Here is a 21,938-nt window from a genome sequence, read left to right as displayed (position 1 = left end):
TCTTCACTTTTTCCATGGGTTAGAAAGATCAGCTCAACTTTGGAGATGCCACAGTGAGCAGGATATAGGCTGGTGGGTGCAGCTGGTTATTTCGGCACAGTAGTTTGGAAATTCAACTTCCAGGCTTTGGAAGATGACTGAATGCCTACAGTGTCTTTCGTGTGTCTCCATCATACTCATCTCTCACATTCTATTTGTTGCTGTTTATATAAATTATGACTTATATGTAAAATGTATAGGGGTGTGTGTATACACATACACACACAAATACAATGTTTTTCTCTGTATGTTACAAACATTCAAAAAAAAGGTCTTCCCTCACCTATACCTGTTGTGAGTGTGTGCAGTGAGCGAAGGATGTCAGCAAGGTACTTGTCCTCCATCCCAGCAGTGTCCAGGATGAGGAAAGCTGTGCCAGAAGAATTCCACCTGCAAACCTCCTGCTCAGAGTTTTCCTTCTGATGGCAGTAGGAGCAGCTGGGCTTTACACCTGTCAAATCCACTTGGCAACTAATTTCGAAAGCCACCCAATGTTCAAATCTCCACCGCTGCTTCTGTGCATTAATGACTTGTCAGCTGTGCAGCACTGCAGCACTGCTCTCTTCATGCTCGCTTGGTAAGATGAGTTATGGAAAGCATAATTAGAGTTTTATGAGTTTCTTGTTCTCCTGCCCCAGAATTCCAGCAGTTTCTCCTGGGCTTAATGGTGAACCCCACGTGATGTGCTGAACATCACATGTGGTGAACCCTCCACAGTGATGTGCTGTATGAAGCCGCAATATCCATCTTAACTGAGAATCCACCCAAAATGTGAAGCACGTGTTCTGTAAGAAGGGCTTCAGTAGGTTACACGTGACTGTGCAGACACAAGGGCCTTGTGTGGGAAGAGTGTGTTCTGCCACAGCTCAGACATTGGAGACCCAGGTGAAATTCATGAAGTGAAAATGTTGCAGTCTGGGCCAAACCCTGTGTTTTTCTGGTTTAGGATAAAAGTTCTGCGTTTTGCAAAGTACTGAGAATCTGAAGGAAGCGTTTTTGCTGGTACTAAGAGAGCACATTCTTCAGCTCCACCTGGATTTTCGTTCCTGACATATAAAAGCAGCTGTTGCTTCTGTGGTTTTTCACTGATGCTGAAAGGGACAGTGCTGCTACCTCCCCTTTCTGGTCCTTTCACTTAAACCCACCTCAATTTCAGTTAGATCCAGAGTGTCCCCTCGGGTGTGTAAACACTCTCATGCTCCCCCCTCCATTACACAAAAGTATTTGTTTTAGTTCACACTGAGCTCTTGGGAACTAAGCAGGGGTATATGTGAGAAGGAAGTGCAGTTCTTTATTCCTGCTATGCAGTCTGGTACTTTTAATGATCACTTATGTTTTATGACGTATCTTTTTTGTTTCATTTTGTCATTCTGTGCTCTTGGGGCTCTGTGTTTGAAAAAAACTTTGAAATGAGATCTTGATTAGTTAGCTGCCATTATCAGAGACTTCTTTTGCTGGCAGATGTTGCAGGCCCTCAATTACACTAAAACAGACCAAATCAAGTACTTGGAGAAAAAAGTTGTCTCCTTTTTTTCTTCTTTGTCATAGGTGCTAAAGCATTTTAAATGGGCTGTCCATGATACATTTATCATGAGCAATCCCTTTTCATATATGGCAGTTTCTTGAGGATAGGAAAAGTCAAATTTCTGCAACAACCTCACACAGTGCTGGAGTTTTCCTAGCAACAGTTTGTTGTACATCAAATTGATGTTGTACATCAAATTGTATGTAAATTAAAAAATTTAAAACATGTATGTTTACTTTTTGAAGTTATCTTAACTTCTATGGGGAAAACTGAACATAGGAAAGAAGTTCAGAAACAACCTTTCAGCTTCAGGTATTCAACCTGGATGAGGAGAATAGCTGGGGTAGGATCTGTGTATATTTTTTTGAAAAACAAACTCTTAAGTAGTAAAACCCCTTATGTTTCTTGTGCTTATTTAACACGGGTTTTATTTACCTGCCACATCCAGTTGTGTGCGGCGGGTTCCAAATCCCTTCTCTCTGTGCACATGCAGAGCCCAGGGCTCAGAGCATATTGTTTTACCACTTCCTTTCTTGTATCCTTGGATTAACATCCTTTCCAGCTGCTGGCCAAATCAGGAAGTTGAGTCAAGGGCTAGAAATGGCGAAGGCACTTTCAATGACAGAAAAAGCAAAAACTTAAACTGAAGATGTTTGTGTTTCTCTTGGCAATGTGTGTCCTGTTAGGATGATGTCAGTCCTAAACAAATGGTGGAACAACACTGAAAGCATTTAATTTTTTTTTAATTTATCAGGTATTGAGAAACCACTTTGTCATCTCTCTGGTTTTAGAACACTTCTGGTTTTCTACCATCTGCTGCGTGGAATATTCACGTAAATGGGAGAGGGACATACAGTGAAACTTTGGGTTGTGTTTGGGTCTGTTTCCCCAAACTTATCTGCTCTTCCTTGCAGTAAAGCCTGGGGTTACTTCAACGGTGGTTATTGGTCATTCTTTGTGGTATTGTATCTTATTTAGTGTGCGTTGCATACTTAAAGCCCTGTTACATAGAATAGCTTTAGTACGAGAAGGTGAGTCAGTGTAAAGGACTGTAAATGTACGGCCACATCAAGTCTTGGGGAAGCAAAACAATTGCAGAACAATATTTGTTAGACTGACTTTATAAGCAATCAAAATATGCTCCTATTGATTAGGGAATGGGTCTTTGTTTGAAAATAATACCCTTTAGCAGAAATTAATACTTTACTAGAGAAACATGGCAGACCTCATCTAACCCTGAGCAAGTCTGACTTCTTATTTACAGATGGGTGAATTATTAACACAATTAACGATACAGTGTTTATTTTCTGTCTTCTGACTGTCATAGGGCCTATACCAGTCATGGATAGAAGAAAGTATTTTAAGCTTTTTGGTCTTCTATTAGCTGCTGTTATGTTCCATTTTGACTCCTATGTGGAAGAGACTTGGTTCATTAGTTAACAAATTGTTAGAAATTTGCATGAAACCTCTCAACATTCAGATTTTGAACAGAACTTTGTAAGGAAAAAGTTAACTATTCCTACTTGTAATACATCATTCTGAAAAACTCTTGAACAAGTATTTTAAATTGAAATTTCTCATCAATTTTGAGTCTAAGACATTGGGTAAGTACCTCATTTCTTTTAATAAATGATGCAGAATTATATTTCTGTTCATGGCTCTAGTTTCAGATGGCTTTGAAAAATTCTTACATATTTAATTTGAAGGGCTTTGCTGGGATTTTAAATGCATATACTGAATTGCTACAAACAGTATTAGTACCATCACAAAAGGAATAAAATACTGAATTGTAGGGCTGACTGAACAGATGCCTTTGGAATCTCTAAAACATTTAGCTGAATTCTGAAATGAGCTGAATAGTACATCTTATCATCAGTGATGAACTTAGCTATTTTGAAAGTATAAGAATAAAGCTATATATATTAATATAAATACAGTAAAAATCTGTTTATGAGTTTTATAGAGAGTAGTTGTTTTTTTTTAGAGAACAATGTTGTATGTATTTTGGTGTATTTGTTTGGGATAGGCTGTATTAGGTCTAACCAGTGTTCTGGGGAGGCTCTGCTCCCAAGCTAAAGCCTCTTGGTTTTGGTTCCAGTGTTTCTATTTGTCTAAATATGCTTTTGCTCACAACAGTACTTTTACTATTCTAAATCACAGTGCTCTTAGTACTCACAGTACTTTATTCTAAATTATTCACTAAACTTTTTTACTGCTTCTAAATTTAAAACCAACTTCTTTTTCACATCGTGGTTTCCTAAAGTACTACAGAAAAGCCAGGGTATATATCTTTTGTAGCTTCCTGAAAGGATGGTTTGGAGATGCATCAAAACACATCTTTCAGGAATCTTGTTATCAGTGGATTGTACCATTGCAGTGAACAAGGAGAGGTGTCAGCACCTGTGTGAACTGCTGCTACAAGACTGCTGGGATCAGATCCTTCCTGAAGTTTGAGGCAAGATGCTAATCCTTTTAATCCTGAAGAATGGGCATCACCTCGGGCTTTTGGAGCATCTCCTTCTGTTACATTACTTAGGACAGACCTAATCGATTCTGTTTTACTCCTTGGGTAAGACACATTTACAAGGTTGTTTGAGAGCTGGTAATGAATTAGCTATTGATCATTTATTGGCAAGTAGAACCATTAGTATTTGGGCAAAGTCATTTTCTAAGACTCAAGGGGAGAAGAGAAATATTCGGGGCAATTACGGACAATTGTGGGGGAAATACATTTAGTCAGAGAAGTCTTCTGGAATGCTGTCATCTTGGAAATAATATGAAAATGAAATAGAACCACTGTATGCGTTTATTTATTAAGTACTTATGGCTTTATTGATGGTTTTGTGCTTTCTAGTAAGATACTGTCCTGTGGAAAAAAAAGCAGTTATGGGATTGAGATTGCGTGAGAACTTTTGTAGTAAACTGCCTTCTGTCAGGCACCCCCCAGACAGGCAGAACTGTGTGAACATCCACTGAGTGCCATCAGCTTTGCAGGCAGTAGCAGGATCTGATCAGTCAGGACTGACTGATGCAGTTGTAGCAGAAAAATGTGTTTGACTTGATTTGCAGGCAGAGGGATTGTGGATGATTTTTATAAGCCTGACCAGTATGTGCAGTTTACAGACAACCTGCTGCTTTTCCTCCACCCTCAAAATGTGGTGAGGTAGAAATGCAGCTCTGATGTGTGTCTGGGCGTGCAGCAGTTCATGGTTCCTTTAAAGTGCGTAATCTCAGATGAGCTTTTCCTAAGGAAGAATTTATACAGTTTTCCATATGCTCTCTTATTAGCAGTCTTGGTTTTTTTGTCCTTTATATATATAGATATATGAAACCCATATCTTGGCAGGTAATCAGCCTATAGGAGTGCTGTGGTATTCACACTACTGGAAGGTTACGCTGTTGGGGGGCTTGATGGCATTCTTAATTGATCATATGGTTTTTCTATGCCAAGCTATTTTCCTCTGTTACTATCAAAATACCCAGTGAACTGTGATTAATCACAATTTGGCACAGGGCTCTGAAATTACTGCCACTGCTGTAGAATGTAGATTTCGACATCTTTGGCTGCTGCAATTGCCCAATCTTGTAATGATAGACGTACTTGGAGTTCCTTCAATAGAAATGACATTATTGGCACACGTAGGATTGTATCCTAGATTATTTATTAGACCAACCACTGCACGTTTTATTGTGCCTCTAACCTAGGCTTCCTCTCAAAGTGACAAAACAACTGATGTCTTCTCCTTAAATGCTGCAAATGCACGTATAAAGCACAGATGAAAGCAGGAAGGGCAGCTGTTCCCACGTCCAGGCAGGGAAGGTTAATGCTGTTGGATGTCGTTTGGCTGCTCCTGTATCCTCTGCCTTTTGGGGATGCAGTGTAGGGATGTGTGACATCTTACCCACCCAGAACACTGGAAAGCTGGAAGCTGTTCTGTGCCTGCACCACGTCCGTGTGTTATTTTAATCAAATTTTGGCTACCAGGGGAGACAGGCTGGTCTTTTCCCTGGCTTGACAGGATTCTAAACAATCCCTTTTATATATTACTGGTATTTTAACATGCATTTTAATACGTGTGTATGTCTCAGTACACTGAGACACCGATGGGTTGGGTTTCTTAATCCATTTAATTTAACTGTGTAAAGGAAGTACAGATCCCTTACTTGGCCATGGATGTTTTTGGCACTGTGGCACTATAAAAGGTAGACAATAGCTAGTTATTATCTGTTGGGGAAATGTTTTTCTTTAACATGTATGGACCTTCATTGGTGTTGACCAGGGCTTAGCATATACATTGTGACTTTAAAACTCTAGCTGCAGTTTGCCTTCTTGGTACAGTTTCAGGATAACTCTTTCAACTAATGTAATCCAGATTTTTTTTAGTTTCCTTTAGAGCTTGTCTTTGAAATGAACTGAAAGATCTGTTTATTTTCATAAATGAGAGATGAAGATGGGAGATAACAGGAAAGTCATTGCACGATTTACAAAACACAATAAATCCTGAATAGTGTTATGTTGGCCAGCAACAACATTTTGACTATAAAAAGTAAATGGAGAAAACTCAGTAACTGTTTATATCAAATTTCTTATGGAAAATAAGCCATTAGGCCAAAGCAGATACTCGCTTTGCTCTTGTAATTCTGTTTTCAACCATGATCCAAAACTGAGGAGCCAAAGAATATTGGTAATCATGTATGCATGTAAAACCAGTGATTTTTGTTTATCAGAAACTGAGGCTTATTTTCCCTTTCCAAGGCAGGCATGAGAATGTGGGTATAAACTACCCGCAAATTAACTGTAATAAGTAAGGCTGATCAGATTGGAGAGTTTTTTAAAGCAGTATTGTGTTAAAACACTTCCCGTCAGAGTAGTGAAAATAAGAAGTTTAAAAGATACATTTCTAAAGTGATTTCCAGTCCTGTAGGTTTTCAACTGTTGGAATTCTTGGCTATTGGTTTTATCCTGCTCTTCAAGTCATTTGTTGTGCAGAGGTTGGTTGTGGGGGTTTTTTTGGTTTGGTTTTTTTGTTTTGTTGTTTTTGTTTGTTTGTTTGTGTTTTTTGGTTTTTTTTTGTTTTGTTGTTTTTTTTTTTTTTTAATGCACTGTTTTGGGTGTCCCCTGTCAGGGTCTGTAGCCTTGATCCACCTTCACTGAATCTCCCAACACCCTCCCCCTTCCTCACTGACTTTGATGAGTTCACCAGACCATATTTCTGTCTCTTCTGCCACTCAGACAAAACCTGTGCTCTCTTTGTTCTTTACATTTTACTGCTCATTGAACTGTCCTGCACATTAGTCACCCTCTGAGGGAATGAGCTTGCAAGTGAGAGCACTTGTGGAGTGGGGGAAATAATGTAGTTGCTGACTGTGACCAAGTGATGAAATTCATTAGCAAAAATTCCATCTTCTCGCTGTATGTAGAGAAAGGCCAGAGTTTCCACCATATGGACATGGACTCGGCAGTGCTCTGCTTTGAGATTAACAGGGCAGTTCACAGATCTGATTAATTTTTCCAGATTCATGCAAGCAATGATTTGCAACCTGTTCATAGTTCTAGGCTCAACTTTCAACCATCAAGTCTGGAATTACAATTTTGTTATGGAGAAGTCTTTCTCTTGAGTAGTTTTGTGAGAGGAGGTGAGTCAGGTCAGTTGTCATTTTTTATGATCTGTAGGCATAGATATAGATAGTAAAGAAGACTTCCTCCCCCTGCCCCAATTTGTCTGCTTTCCAGTTTTGATAAGATTTTAACAGTCACACGAAAATTTGGCTGTATGTTGTTCTGTAATTCTTCATTTTTCTACTGGGACTGCTGCTCCACTGAGAAAGGATTCAGTCACTTCTTCCTTTGCCTCCAGAATGTGCTGCTGTGTTTTGAGATAGGAGGTTGTATCTCACTGTTTGAAAGGAGATACCATCAGTAACAGGAGAGATGTGAAAGCAGTAGAGTTCTCTACCTGAATTGCTCCTATTCGGTTCCAGGCTGTGACTGCAGCCTGGTTTAGTTCTCTGCTGCTATTTGATAACAGTGCAAGCAGTGGTGGTGCTTCTAGAGCTGTCTGAGGGGCTTGGGTTGGGATGGAGGCTGCTGGTAGGAAAAAGAGGGATTTGGGAGTTCATCAGCAAAGAACAAAAAACCTTGGATGTGAGGGGAATAGGGGAAAGAATCCTGTGTACTTGTGCTAGTTACCATTTCTTCAGCCTGTTTTGATTTTTTTCGTCCATTTCAGCATCAGCTTTGTTTGTCTAGATTGAATCTGTTAACACATCAGACTCACTCTCCAGCAGTGCTGGTTCACTCTTTGTCCACCAGTAGCCATAATGAGGTATAAACTAAACCACAGCTACCTCAGGTAAGTCACTGCCGGAATATAGGGTCGTCATCTTCCAAATCCAGAGAACTGTTGCAGGAGCTCACTGGTGTCAAAAGGGGGAGTGTTTGTTCTCCCTGTTCTTTTCTCTGAAGGTGGTTCAAATGATTTTGCTCTTTCACCAGAGCACACAGATGCTGCTTGCTGAGTTAAATAGAATCGGAGAGTATCTGGTGGTAGCGCTTGTCTCCGTTTTACCTTTGGAAGGAGGATTGTTGCTGCCACAGAAGACTGCAGATCAGAACAGGATGAAGTCCAGTAGGTTTTTCCTTTTGCTTTCTTGTGGTGACATTTTCATGCTGTCCTTTTTGCCATTCTTGGGGGGGAAGAATGGGAGAGAATCCCTTCCCTTGATTCCAGGCGGTGTGTTGAATAGAGGAGTGACTACTGAAAGGAGTATATATGTTTGTTTGAGCAGAGTCCCAGCTTACCAGTGATGTGTAGCTTTCATCTGAGCTCTGGGAAGAAGAACTGAAAGCAGGAACCCCACCCCCCACTACTTCTGCATAACAAAGACTGGGGGACTGGGGTGATGGTCACAGGCAGAGCACCGTTATCCTTTCACAAATTCTTCACAATCTGTTTCAGGTTTGAGGGATCACTGATCCCCTTTTCTGTGATGCCGACAAATTCCTCACTTCAGATACATGATGTTGAAGGGTTACACTGTCCAGCTCCATTCTCCTCTTCATCCCCTGTTCTCTTCCTCATTTTGCCAGGTCTTGTGCAAGGATTCATTTAACAAGATGGATGACTGTAGGGACATCATCTCGGCCAGACTGGAGAGGATTCTCCATGTAATGCAGAGAAAGGTTTTCATTCCCAGCCGTACAGCTCTTCTTAAGTGGTTTTAGATGAGGCTAACCAGATTTCTAAGGAAATGCACAGATGTATATAACAATTTTGGGATGAGTTTCTTCCTGTGACCATAACAGATAAAAAGTCCTCTGGACCACACTTCTGCATCCTGTGCCCATAGTGTGGTTTGCCAGGGCAGTGCGCAGAACATGCTCTTTGAGGTCAGGTCCAGGGCTCAGAGTACAGACACCTTGTCCTCTGCCACATCCTGATTGCTAGAGCTTTGTCTTAAAACCGGGGCTCCTTAGAACTCTTCTGCTTAAAGATTTCTCATTGGATTCATACCTCCCTTCTCAAAGCGCTCCCTCTGTGGTAAATCTGGTTCTATTGTCTGCTGAGAATTCAGCTTCAGTAACCTTAATTTTGTAAAGAAATTTGAAACCATAATGATCTAAACAAAAACAAAAAAGTAGGCCCACAAATGTAGACACAAGGTATCAATGTGCCATTTGTTCCTTTTCTCTTAATCCTTTTGCATTTCCTGAGAGCCGTTTGGTGTTTATTCCTTGTCCTGGATCCTTCATCCCCTCCTGTGCTGTTCAGCTGCGTTTCCCTGGTGCTGGTACCTGCCTCCTGCAGTAGGGTGTGTGCTCCTCTTACAGCTGTGCTTTCCCTGTGAGTCAGTGCAAGGACAGTGGGCCGAGAGCTTTGTGGTTTCTGTGGAGTACGGGAGAGGCTCTCCCTTACGCAGGCTTGGTTTGCCTCAGAGGATGGGATGTTTGAGTCGGATGTTTGAGCTTCCTTTTGGTGAATGCCACGTTCCAGCAGTGTCTGTACGTGGTCAGTCACGGCAGTTCACAGGACACAAAGTATGCAGCTGCCTCCAGAAAATGCTTCTTTGAAGTGATGAAGGGCACATTTGGATGAGACAGCTCGTGTTCAGTCACCTGACAAGGGTGCAGGCTCCATGACTGAAAAGCAGCCCTTTCCTGTGTCTGCTGCCGTGCCTTCAGCTTTGTCTGGCTGCCGAGGAAGGTGCTGGAGGGCCCTCAGTGAAAGGAAGTGGGCTGTGGCTGGTTGAACAACTCTCCCGTCTGTCTCCCTGTCCCTGTGCAGCTGGAGAGGCTGGCAGAGACTCTCCCTGGCTCTGAGTCATGGCTGTGCTGTGACGCTCTCAGGTATGCCAGGATGGGAGCTGACTCCTCACAAAATCCCATTCCGGGCCGGTGGTGCAATCCCCGATGTGCTGTGCTCTGACACATCACAGGAATGAACTGAGTCTCCAAGAGGAGCATTCCCTGGAACTTCTCAGAGCTTGAGTATCACCACAAAGCCTGTCCCGCTCCTGTCATGCTGAACACGATGCTAAAGCCTCTTACTCATCTTCAGTTTGAGAGAGAAAGGATCATTATTTGGATGGTAGGGGAATAAATTACTTGAAGAGTGTAACTCTTAGAAATGCATTAGGAAGGTTAAATACTGACAGTTTGTGTTTTTAATGACAAAAACTTTGTAAATTGATATTTATTGCAGTATGCAGGCTGTCCTAATTTGCAAAGTTCTTATTAATTGTAGAAACAGAAAGAGGCAGGAAAAAGCTTGGTGAGATAAATGCCAAAACGGTGTGATGACTTAACACAGATTGAATTTATGGAGGCCAAGTTGGGGAAAGGGATCAAAAAAACCAAAATAGATATGTAAATAATGGATATTTCTATTTTTCAAGTCATGGAGTGCTTAAGACCTATATGTTTTGGTCTTATAGGTGACATCATCGTTTAATGGATGACTGGCTTTTCATGAAGAAAATGAGTTCTAAATTTATATTCCTGGGTTATGGTATGGATCTCATGTATCACTGGAGAAAATTGTTGTAGCCACACACAATTATTTGCTGATCTCCTTATTAATAACAATCTCAAAATAGATTTTCTGGCCTGGTTATTTATTGCTTTTCCAGACACTCCCCCCACAACTTCCATCACTGAAAAATGAAAGTCAAACTCCTTTCTAGTGAAACCTTTAAAGTCTAGACAGCAAGATCAATTCTTCTAGTTTGAGACTCTGCATTATGCCATAGGAAGGGACTAAATTCATCATACATAAATATATCAGCAGATACTCATGGATTTGTTCTTTCTTGAAGAATAAAATATATTGAGTTAGGAAATGCTGCTCTCTCTGGACTACAGTATTCTCTTGAAAAATACTGCAAGTGATAAGTAAGCCTGTAGCAGCTATTTAGGGGGTGGTAATGAGCAGTGGAAATTAATACATTTTTCATGACTTGTTTCCAGCACTGTAGGTTAATGGAGTCAATAGTGTCTCTTTATTGTAGAACCACATCCTGTCTGGTTGAAAAGGATGGGATTATTAGCCAAGTCTGTCTCTCTCTGCGACTTTTTTGTCAAGACAGGAACTGCTTCATGCCATGCTGTCTGACAGCATTGCTCAAAAGCTCTGCTGTCACATGTCTTCCTTTCTTCCAAAGGCACTGGCTTCTTTTCTGAGGGGTAGAGATGAATGTTAGATTCTATGAAATCTGAAGGTGTTTTTGGACCTGGTTTTAACAACTTTTGATGTCAGTGCTTCCACCACAATCTGCTAATTAACGACCAGTTGATGCAAAACACTGGCATATATTTCCCTGACTTTGTTGTCAGGCATCTCTGATGTTTCTTTTGGGTGCTTATATGGTCAAACCGACTGTGTGTTTGTACGAAAGGTGGTAAATTTGTAACATCCTCACCGAGGTTGAAGGGCAAGTTGCTATATGTGGAATTATTCTCGGTTATTTGCATGTAATATTCAAAGAAGAGCAGACTTAGAATTTACTGTCTGCTAATGTTGATCTGTTCTTTTGATTTTGGCAATGTGCTGTGTATGAATCATATTTAATGGCACAGAGAAGGCACCGTGCTCCGTGAGGGAATGAGGCCTTGTTGCATCTGTTTGAGTCAGCAGCCACCGTGTTCTGCTGCAGCTCTGGTCAGAACAGTCTGGAGGTTATTTGAGGGTACAGTGAGTCACAGCAGAGCCTCTCCACTGATCACTGCTCTGCAGGGGGACAGAAGACCCTGGCACAAACCTCTGGCTGTAGGAAAATCATTTAAAAATCAGAAAATGAAGTGTGGTTGCTTGAAAAGAAAAGGGCTTCTGATTATATGGGGGGAAATGCTATAATCTAAGTAAGTAAGATTTCTGGGTATTGAGGGTCTGCAGGTGGAAAGATTTCCATAATGTGCCCATTCCGTTTCTATAGAACTTGCACTTCCTTTATATAAAAACAAATCTGGCTGATAGATCCCTAGTACTGTGCATGAACTCACTGCTTGAGCTGAGTAGATCATTCATTAAACATAAGGCCAGGGTTTTGTAAAAAGCGTCAGTATGAAATGAATTATGAAATTACCTCTGGTTGCAGCCACCTCTCCTGTACAAATCTGTAAGTAACAGTGTGAGTGCCAGTTCATCCCTGTTCCACAGAACCATTGCAGCAAAGCCGATGAGCAGCTGAAGTGAGAAGTACTGTAATTCCTCTTGCTGAGGTGGTGAGAGCAGTGAAAGTAGAAAGAGGCCAACTGGGATTGACCATAAAAAGCATACTTCCTTTCAGAACTAAAAATAAAACCTGTGAATCCTGAGTACCAAAGCTTGTCTACCAGATAATTATGACACTCATTTACATAGTCTTTTATCTCCTTCTAGGGACTGGTCTGAACAGTCTTCTGTTAAAAACTGTTGCAGCCTCTGTGGTTGCCTTGCAGCACAGGTTTTCAGGCTCCTGAGCTCAAAAGGCATCTGACGACGTAGGCTGGTTGAAGGTCTTGTGGGTTTGCGTTGTGTGGCAGCCTGCCAGGATCCTGCTGCACCAGTCACCGGCAGCAATGGAGCTCTGAGCAGCACACCACTTGGGATTCAGTTGTGGAAGCTGAAGAAGATCCTCATCCCAGGCTGTCATTTTGTTTCAGAAGAGAGGCCATGGTAGAGTAGGTGAATACAAGCAGTTCCAGACAGGGGCCCCCTTGCTTGCTGCTCTTTCATTCGCTTTGTTTGGTTAGTGAGTGAAATACAAAAGTTCCACTTACACTGGTGAGCTCTGTGGGGTAAGTGTGCTTCCACATGGTGCAGTTTCTGTAATGTCAGCTTCCATTTTGAGTTCAGGAGATCACAGACCAAACAACTCATACTTTTAAAACCATTACTTGGGTTGTGAAGTCAGCTGTGGAAAAACTGGAAAACATTTTGTTTTCCTATGTCTGGATGAGGTTGGAGGTTTAAACTGTCTGTGCAAACTTGCAGTCCTCTGTTCCTGAACTTTAGAATTCTGTTTCATTTTAACTGAATAAAATGATCATTAAGGATGCTATGTAATGAAAGGATGACTGTCTATGCCTAATATTCTTTCTGTGTTGTCTCAAAATCCAACCTATAGATGATCCACTGGTTTTTCTGTCAACACAGTGAGATGGTCCTTACCTGGGACCTACTGATTCACTATGCATTTTCCATCATTCTCAAACTCTGGAGTATTTTTAAATTTTAAATAATGCAGATGATGTATCGTTTTATTCATTACCCTGCACATAGTGCTGGGAATTGTCCAGAACATGCTAATTCCTGAAAATTGAAAAGTTACTTTTATAGCTAGGCTGGGTAAAAGATGAAGAAGAGCATTTCTGTGGAGTTCTACAAAATACCGTGGTGGAATATGGCAGAGGGCATTATATGAGATGTAATTTAATAACTATAGCTGAGACATAGTTGATCAAAGTATATCATGTATCATAGAATTTAGTGTCTCACAGTTGTTCTGCATAAAAATACTTTAAATACATTAAAATATTCAGAAGATGGATTTTTACTATATTTTTACAGATAGTATCTTGATGCATGGTATATTAAATGTTAATCAGGGGTGTAATTCTTCTGTTCCATCACTGGTGCTGTGAAAATAGAAGCGATCTGTTATCTTTTTAATATAGGCATCACTTTTTTAATGTTTACTTTAGGTCAGGAGTTATATAAGGCTTATTCCTAGTACTCCTCAAATATAATTTCTGCTCTACTTTCCAATGCCCAAAATAGTTTTCTGGTTAAAAAGCATTAATTATGAAGATGGCTGTACCATGTTTTCCTGCTTTCTAAAACTGCGTATCAATAATGCTAAGTGTTCAGATGAAATTGAAAGTAGGTCAATTGATTTTTTTTTTTTTTTAATTCTTCCTATTAATTTTTTTAAAGCCAGTATAGCACAGAGCTCAAGCATGTTTTTTCAACTCTGGAAAGAAAAAATATTGTTATTTATACTGAAAGCCATTGTTGGAGAATAAACTACAGTACCTGTGAGTCCCTTTCTGATCCAAAAGGGGTTTGTTGATAGATACTTGATGTGATGTTGTTGCCATTAAGAAGGTACTCTTGCAGCTAGAACCCTTTAAATGCTGCCTGTAAATGTTCAGGAAATGTAAAGGAAAATTTTCTCTTCCTTGGCTCAAGTGTGTAGGGGTCTTTTGTATGATCTTGAAAATCATATATCTTTCTTTTGCTCAGTCTGCATTTTTACCAGCTGCTTTATTGGCAAATATCCTTATGAAAAGCCTCAGGAAATATTTTCAAGCAAAGTTCACCCAAGGCAATGATTGAAAATGCTGTTTCGGTGTTTATGCAGGACACCAGGGTGAGATTTATCAACCCACAAAGACTTTGTGAAATAAAGTAATGGAAATGGAAAAAGCATGATTTTCTCCAGTAAGAGGTGTGGATTTCTGATGGCCTAAAGGTAATTGTGAGCTTGCAGATTCCCCTGTAAGTCATCAGTTTGGTCTACTTTCTTTTTCTAGTTTCATCTTTTGATACTCTCTCTCTTATAAACCTTGTTTTGCTTAATTTTTTTTTTCCTAATAATTTGTTTGTAAGACTATGAAGATTTTACAGCAAATTAAAGTCAAGTTTTTGTATGGCAAAGATTATTTTGGTTTATCTGAGATGCATAAAATAAATGCGCTGAAAGTGTTCATCTCAGCCATCTTCTTGAATGATGACGGTAACAAGGGAATCAAAACCATTACTACAGTTGTCTTTCTCAAATAATATGGATTTTTACAAATGCAAGCTAGTTTCAGGACCCTGGAGTAATACTACCAATTTAAAATGTTTTGTTATTTTGGCTCATACCCATCTCCCAAATGAGGCAGAGATTTATTTCATACAAGTGTTGACGGTGTCAGACACTAATGGAAATACAGTGTTCTGGTAGGTCAGCTGCTAATCTGAAATAACTTTATTTCTAATTTCACATTTTTATGAACTTGGAATTGCATGATATTCAGAAATTGCTCTGTCAAACTCTCTACCTTTTTATGTAAGCCTATCAGTGAAGTTCTTTCATTCAGAAATGCACCAGTGGCATTTTAAAAAAAATATTTTGATAACTGAATATGACTAGCCCTCTAAAATAATTTCTAAATGCACATTTGATTGTTTAGCAAGCATTTTAGCATCATTTTAAAGAACAGGTAGTGGTTACGTGTCCTCAGCTGACCTTAGCTGTGGCTTCTGTTTCCAACTTGGCTTTAGCTCTAAAGATCAGCTGAATAGCAGCAATCAGTGGGAAAACATTAAGTGTAAGAACAAAGCAAACCCCCAAATTATGTCACAGTCAAAACTAACAGTGCATGTCTACCTGGCACAGCAAATGCAGTCAGGTTAGCTCAAGTAAAAAGGATCAGAAGAAAACATTCTTGTCAGGAGTCTTAAACAGGCCTGGAATGTGGCTGATGGTGGGGACAGACTTTAGTGTGACCATGGATGCTGTTGAGGTAGAAAATTACTGCCTTCAAGTACCAATGGATGCCCAGTGGAACATTGAACAGCACTTTCACAACAAGCCAAAAAAACGTGCTTTATCAACAAAAGGGGATGACAAAGTTATTGCCACATTGCCCTTGCAGCTGAAGGCTGTGCTGGGGTGGGGAATGATGTACATGGATATAGCCAGTGGTTACAATGGCTCGGGGAGGGGACATGACATAGGACATGGGATGCAAGCTCTGGCCCAGAGAGTCGGTCTGTAAACCCCTGTTTGTTTGCCAGCACTGCCAGATAATTCTGTGTGTCCTTTTCTGGGTTGAGGAGGGGAACGGTGTGTGTGGGAATTGCTGAAACCAGGTAGTGACCTCGTCTGACCCAGTATCCCTGCCCATATTGTTGTGAGGGAAGAGATGGGAGTAACAGTAGTTATCACTTTTGTCTGCTTAGAGCCACCACTTGGACAAGGTTTTGTCAGTTAGCTTCTTTATTCTTCTTTTTAGTTTTTTTATTTTCCTTGCGGCATCCTGTGATGTGGTTTAGGGAGCTATATGTGTGGTCAGAGAGGGAATTATGCTGTTCCATTTTGATATGTCTTTTTCAAGGCACTTTCTGCCCTCTTGGAGGTTTCTCTTTGTGTTCTCTTGCACCCCTGCATTAGAATGAACAATTCTCTGCAGTGATTTCATGCTCCTCAATGAAGACAGGACAGGCAATGTTAACAGCACAAAGTAGTGAACCTCTAAAGTCAAATTTCTGGGCCTTCCCAGTTTTCTTTCCTTCCCTTTTCCAACATCAGAAGTCAATTAGCATTGTTTCAGCAGCTGCCTGAGTTGTAAAGTCCCACTGCTCTCCCAGCCCCCTCAGGACCATCCCAGCTTTAATTCCATAGCATTAGCTGCTAAGCAAGGCCATGGATATTTGTCAGCCTAAAATATTTCATACCTAAGACTTCAGAGCATGTATCTGAGAGTGGCTTTTTGATAAATAAAAGTTTCATCCAGATCTTCTGTGACCAGTTAGTACTTGACCAGGAAAAAATAACACACCCATTCAGTAAGACAAAATAATCCGTATTTTTCAGTTTGTGATTTTCATGGGTTTGGCAGAAAATCCACGTAATCCCTATGTTTGGATATGGTTTATTTTGGGCTTTGAAAGTAGAAGGTAACTTTTCTAGCCTGAATTAGTCTATGCAAGAAAAAAACAACTAACAAACCCAAACAATGAAGCCGTTACTGAGTTTTAGCTTCCAAGTTGTCATATCTCAGCTCACGTCGAGGGCATGGCTGCAAGGCACAAGAGATAAAACTGATGTTTCATCAGCTTCCTGATGGCCTTGAACATACAGTCGTGTGCACTTGATATGAAAGAGTCTTTGCTTTGAATGTACAATTACCCAGTGCTGCTCTCTGTGCCTTGAAGAGAGAAATGGAGCTACTTGAAGACAACTTCCTGCCCTCAGTCCCTGTTAACAGACCTGCAATCATCAGAAAAAGCACAAGTTAGTGGTGCTTGCAGGTGAAGGAGGTATCAGCTAATCTCTTCACTGCAGTAGCTGCAACAAGGAGAAATCTCAGGTACCGAGAGAATTAATACAAGGAAACAATTTTTAATTTTGCAAAAAAAAAAAAAAATTCAGGGTAGTGTGTGATGCTGCCACAATCTCTTTTGTAAGGTTCTAGGAGATGGTAGCCAGTGATCTCTCCATATACACTTGTTGGCAGTCTTCTTCAGCCTTCCCCTCCCCACTTGAACGTTCTTGAATAACAGGAATATGGATTAAACTTTTATGTTACTTTGAGGACTTTGGCTATAAGATGTAAACTGAGACAGGATACTTCCATTCTACAATGATCCTGATGCCAATTTGAGCACCTGAAGGATTGCGCTAGAAGTACTACAGAGCACCTAAAGCTTGCCTTTGCACCTAAACACTCTTCACTTAAACACTCAAATGTACCATGGTTTTGCTGGTTAACATTTTACTTAAATGTTATGGTGGAGGGAAACAAATTTTCACCATCTCTGGTGGGTACAAGGTGCAAAGCCAGAGCTGTTTATATAGAGCTCTTGAAGCAAGTCCCAAGCTGTGTCCTGTACCAGAAGCCAGGCTGTTTACAATTCTTGTGTGGATCTGCAGGCTGCTGTAGCGTGTGCACTGGGATCAGCAGCACTGGATAAACTGTACCAGGCACCTGGAATTTCACAGGTACAGTGGGTAAACATCCACCTGGCGTGCCTTGTGTTTTCTAATAGTAGTGTGGATGTTGTGATAGCAACTCTGCATGTTGAGACCTGTGCTTAAATGCTGCTTTTTGTCAGCCCCACCGTGGGTTGCTTTTGTCAGTCAGAGCAATTCTCATGTTTGAGGTTTCTCAGCTGGGCTGATTAACTTTGTGGGAATGGAGGAGGTTGCTCAGAACATATGGAAACGTGCTTGGGTTTGCTACCTCACAGCTGCAGTTTTGAGGAAGACAGAATATTTTTTTCATCTTTAATAATTCTGAAAAACAAAACCCACCTCATGTTTGGAGATAGAGTTCTGAAATGTGATGTGAATGTAACAAATGCAGAGGCATCTGCTAGCTGCTTTTGAGGAGTTACAAGGGGAACCAAGTACTGCAATGAAAGAGTAAATGCCAAAACACATGACCTCTCGGGGAGCCCAGCCAGCACCAGTCCAGCAGAACACTTCTGGTAAGAAAAAGAAGGGTGCAGTTGCTTACCAGCCTAGCCCAGGACTTCCTGGCCTTGTGATAAGGTCAAGATTACCTCCTGAAAGTTTTTTAATGTAACCTATCTTTTTTTCTCATTCTGGTGGGGGGGAGGGAAGCCCCTCATTGAGCTTCATGAGTTTTATCTGGATAAGTTGACACTATAACACAGTTGGACCTTTTATTTTAATAAGTGCATGGATTTTCTGCATAGTTCTTTCTTTAATCACTGAAAAGTTAGTGTTTACTGTAACTTGGTACCTAGAAGAATACTTGTCAAGGGATAAATTTATTTTAAAAAAATAAACCTAATTATTAGTTTAGTAAGTTTTCATTGGTCCCATTTCACCCCTTTTCTTTGTAAATATGAGCATTTACTTAACAAGCACGAATACTTCTGAAACAGATGGTCATCTTTTAGTGTGGGAAACTACAGTCATTTCACATGTCCCAGTGTGGTAACTGTTGTCAAAACAGACTGCCCATGGGAAATCCTTTTGCAGAACTTGGTATAAAAAATCTGTTTTCTCTGGATTGAATGCTGCCCTTCACTGAAGACTGTTCAGACTTCAGAGTTGATGGCTGATAACCCTCTAAAATTCAGTGCTTTGTGCCATGGAAAATAATACTCATTGTTCTAATGCAGTAATTGCAGTCAGCTGTAATAATATGGTAGAGGTAGAAGTAGCTTTGATTTCCGACTGAGTTCATTTGAATTAGTAAGCAAAGTGGATTTGACCATCAGCCGTTGTTAGATGGTTGAGGTAGCCACAGAAATGCACTTTTTGACAAAGTAAACTGCTCCTAAACCAGAGAGAAGTCTCACGGAAACCTTCATGGAGGGGTTGGTTTGTTAAGGAGTCCCTTTTCTGCTGGAACGTGGTTTTGATGCTGACATGGGAGGTAGGAGTGAGAGTTCATGTTCCTGGGTCAGAGTGAGGAGTAACAGAAACTGCTCTGAAGTGGATGGAAGAGGATCTTGAAACTGGCCTTCCCTTTTCAAAGCTGGCATTCCCATCCTCCACTGCCTGCATGGGCAACAGCCACAAAAGCTGACAACAGATCAGTAAACACTCAGGACACAGACTGAAATTGTTTAATATGTTAGCAGGTCTCTCTTTGCTGATATATAAAGCCTGAAGGAATCTGGACTGTGTAGATGTTCAGGAATACTCCCCACCCCATCCCAGGGGCATGGAGAGAAGCCCATGAGTAAATGCTCAAATGGCTCTTTTGCACATAATGCTCTTAATAATCTCTATACTGAACTCACCTATCAGCAAGCTGAAATTCAGTTCTTGCCCGTGCTTTTTAATTCCTGAAGTGAAAGGCAAAATACATTCAAATATATTTAGCTGAGCTGCATGTTTTAAGTGTCAGCCTTTTGCATGGAGCGTCTTCCTCCTGAATGAGAGTTTTGTTTCAGAAATGTTGCTGGGGAGGAGAAAAGGTCATTCATTGCACTCACAGCTGCAGTGCAAGTGGCCTGTGATACCTGCTGCGTGCTGGGTGAGGGGCAGTGGTGAAAGGGGTGCTGACACCCCGCAGTTCCTGTGGTCTGGCTGGCTTCTGCTTTCCACCACAGTGCTACAGAGAGGCCTGAAAACAGTGGCTGGGCCTCTACCCTCTGCTTCCTGCCACAAGTCAGGTTATGGTCTCCCTTCTGTGGCCCAAAACCTCCCTGGCACAGTTTGCATGGGAAAAAAAAAAAATATATATATACACACATGTATGTTTATCTCTTTCTCATACTCCTCACGCTACTTTGGTCCTTAAAATGTCATTTTTAACCCACTGTTAAGGTTTCTCTGATTGGAAAAGCAAGATTGTGCAGTAGAATGACAACTCCAGTAAAATATGCATATTATATTATTAAAACTATTACAACTAGAGCCCAGTGGGATATGTCTGTGCATTACAGACAGCGTTACACTTCTGAAAACAAGCCATAAATTTTACATGTGAGAAGTAGAACTGCAAGGTATTACCGGACAACAAAAAGGATGGGTTTCAGTTTTTCTGTGAAGTGATGGTGTCTGAAGGAAGGTATGCTGAAATGGGAGTTGGCAGGGAGGCAGACAAGTATTTCAGTAACTTGCCAATGTTCTGCTAAGTGTTAAGGCACGTGGGTAAGAGGTCAGTGCCCCTTCGTGGCTCTGTGGCTGAATGGTGAGGTTACATGTCTCTTGTATGCCATTGCAATTACGTTTTTCCAGCTTAATTAATTATGTTCAAGTCCTGGGCCTTTTACATTAATCCTGTTTTTCTCCTCCTACTGCATACCAGTGATATAAACCAAAGTAGTGTCTAATATGGAGTCCATCAAGCTTTATATGGTACAGGTTTTTGACTACTGCAGCTTGCAATTGCCTTTTTTTTTTTTTCCCCTGCTTATCTGCCCTTGAGGATCTGGTGTCTGGTTAAAACTGGAATGCAAAAAAATTGGTTGTATTTGGAATGGAGCATCTGGAGTTACTGGATGTTTTAGATATTAAATAAATGAGGGTCACCTTGACTATTTTTATTAAGTTCAGACTGGGAACATTTCAGTGACAAAGAAAATGAGACAGAATGAAAGGCAAAAATGCAGTAGGAGTAACTTCCCACATGTAGAGTCTACTTTAAAATACTGTGTTTCACTGACAGAGGATCAGCTTTACTAAAGTCTGTGTCAGTGGCCAAAAGTAAAGGAATAACTCAAGTAGAAGAGTTCAGTGGGGGAAAAAATGCAGTGGAAGGAAAGCCCTCAATATTTTTGGGAATAGGTGGGGTGAGGCTTTTGGAATAGCCAAATATTTTGTTGGATTGACAGATACAGAAGGAATTGAATGGTTAGTCTTTAATAATGCAAGTTCTTCTTCAGTTCTGAAATAGAAGTGTCAGTCTTCAGCCTTAGACCTTAATAACTACAACACTACTACTATGATAAATATCTGGTGTCATTACAGTGTTTTAATTAATTTCTGTTTGAAAGGTCATAAATAAAAAGCTGATAATGGAATTAAGTTTTGTCCTTTTAATTTCTTTAAAGATCTAGAACTTAGCTAGTTAAACTTCACTTTCCAATTTCGTAGGCCTCCCAACTTCCACAAATTAGTTTTAATGTTGATGTTATAATTACATTTGATGCTCATCACCATCATGTATAAATTTCTTTGATTTCAGTCTTTTGCCACTTCTAGTCCTGTTCAGGAGCTTCTACACCAACTTTGTATGAGTTCTTTTGCCCTTCAGCTGAAGCACATTACTATCCTCAAAAGAAAGGTTGTACTTCTAAATATAGAAACCTAATTTAGATTCTACTGTGACAACTAGCAGTCCATTTCTTTTTCATTACAACGATGAGGTATTTATTGCTGAAGTCCATTGATATGTTGCTTAAATCATCTGTTAGCTTGGAGGCAGAGAAAAAGCTGCCAGTGTGTGGGGAAGGCACAATCCTTGTAAACACACCTTAGTTGGTTGGAGAGGTCTTGCACAGCTGGAGTATCTCTGTTCTGTCTCCCTAAACAGGATATGTATTTTCTTCTGTCATTAAAGCCACTATTAGAGCCACTTAACACAAAGAATCTTTACTAAAATAAATCCATGGATGTATTTTTCCTTATCCCCTTTATTTTCAGGATTAGCAGTCTCACAGAGAAAGTCAGGTGTAACTCTGTTAACAGAGAAAGGCAG

General features: G+C 40.5%; 1 protein-coding gene across 4 annotated transcripts in view; it reads left to right on the top strand.

Annotated features, from left to right (window-relative positions):
* Positions 1-21,938, top strand: part of JMJD1C (jumonji domain containing 1C) — a 154,570-nt gene that overhangs the window by 54,543 nt on the left and 78,089 nt on the right. The window contains exons 1-2 of one of the 4 annotated variants that reach the window (XM_050305488.1): positions 2,894-3,168; positions 3,942-4,133. The exons of 2 other annotated variants lie outside the window; for them this stretch is intronic. The gene's annotated coding sequence lies outside the window, so the exon portion shown is untranslated. Of the gene's footprint in view, positions 1-2,893; positions 3,169-3,941; positions 4,134-21,938 lie in introns of those variants that run through there. One more of the 4 variants, XM_050305487.1, reaches the window with a different exon arrangement.

The sequence above is a fragment of the Myiozetetes cayanensis genome, unplaced genomic scaffold (assembly GCF_022539395.1).
Source record: "Myiozetetes cayanensis isolate MyiCay16 unplaced genomic scaffold, myiCay2020 scf10, whole genome shotgun sequence".
NCBI lineage: Eukaryota > Metazoa > Chordata > Aves > Passeriformes > Tyrannidae > Myiozetetes > Myiozetetes cayanensis.
Note: the sequence above shows the minus strand (reverse complement) of the source record. Positions and strands in the feature narration are given on the sequence as shown.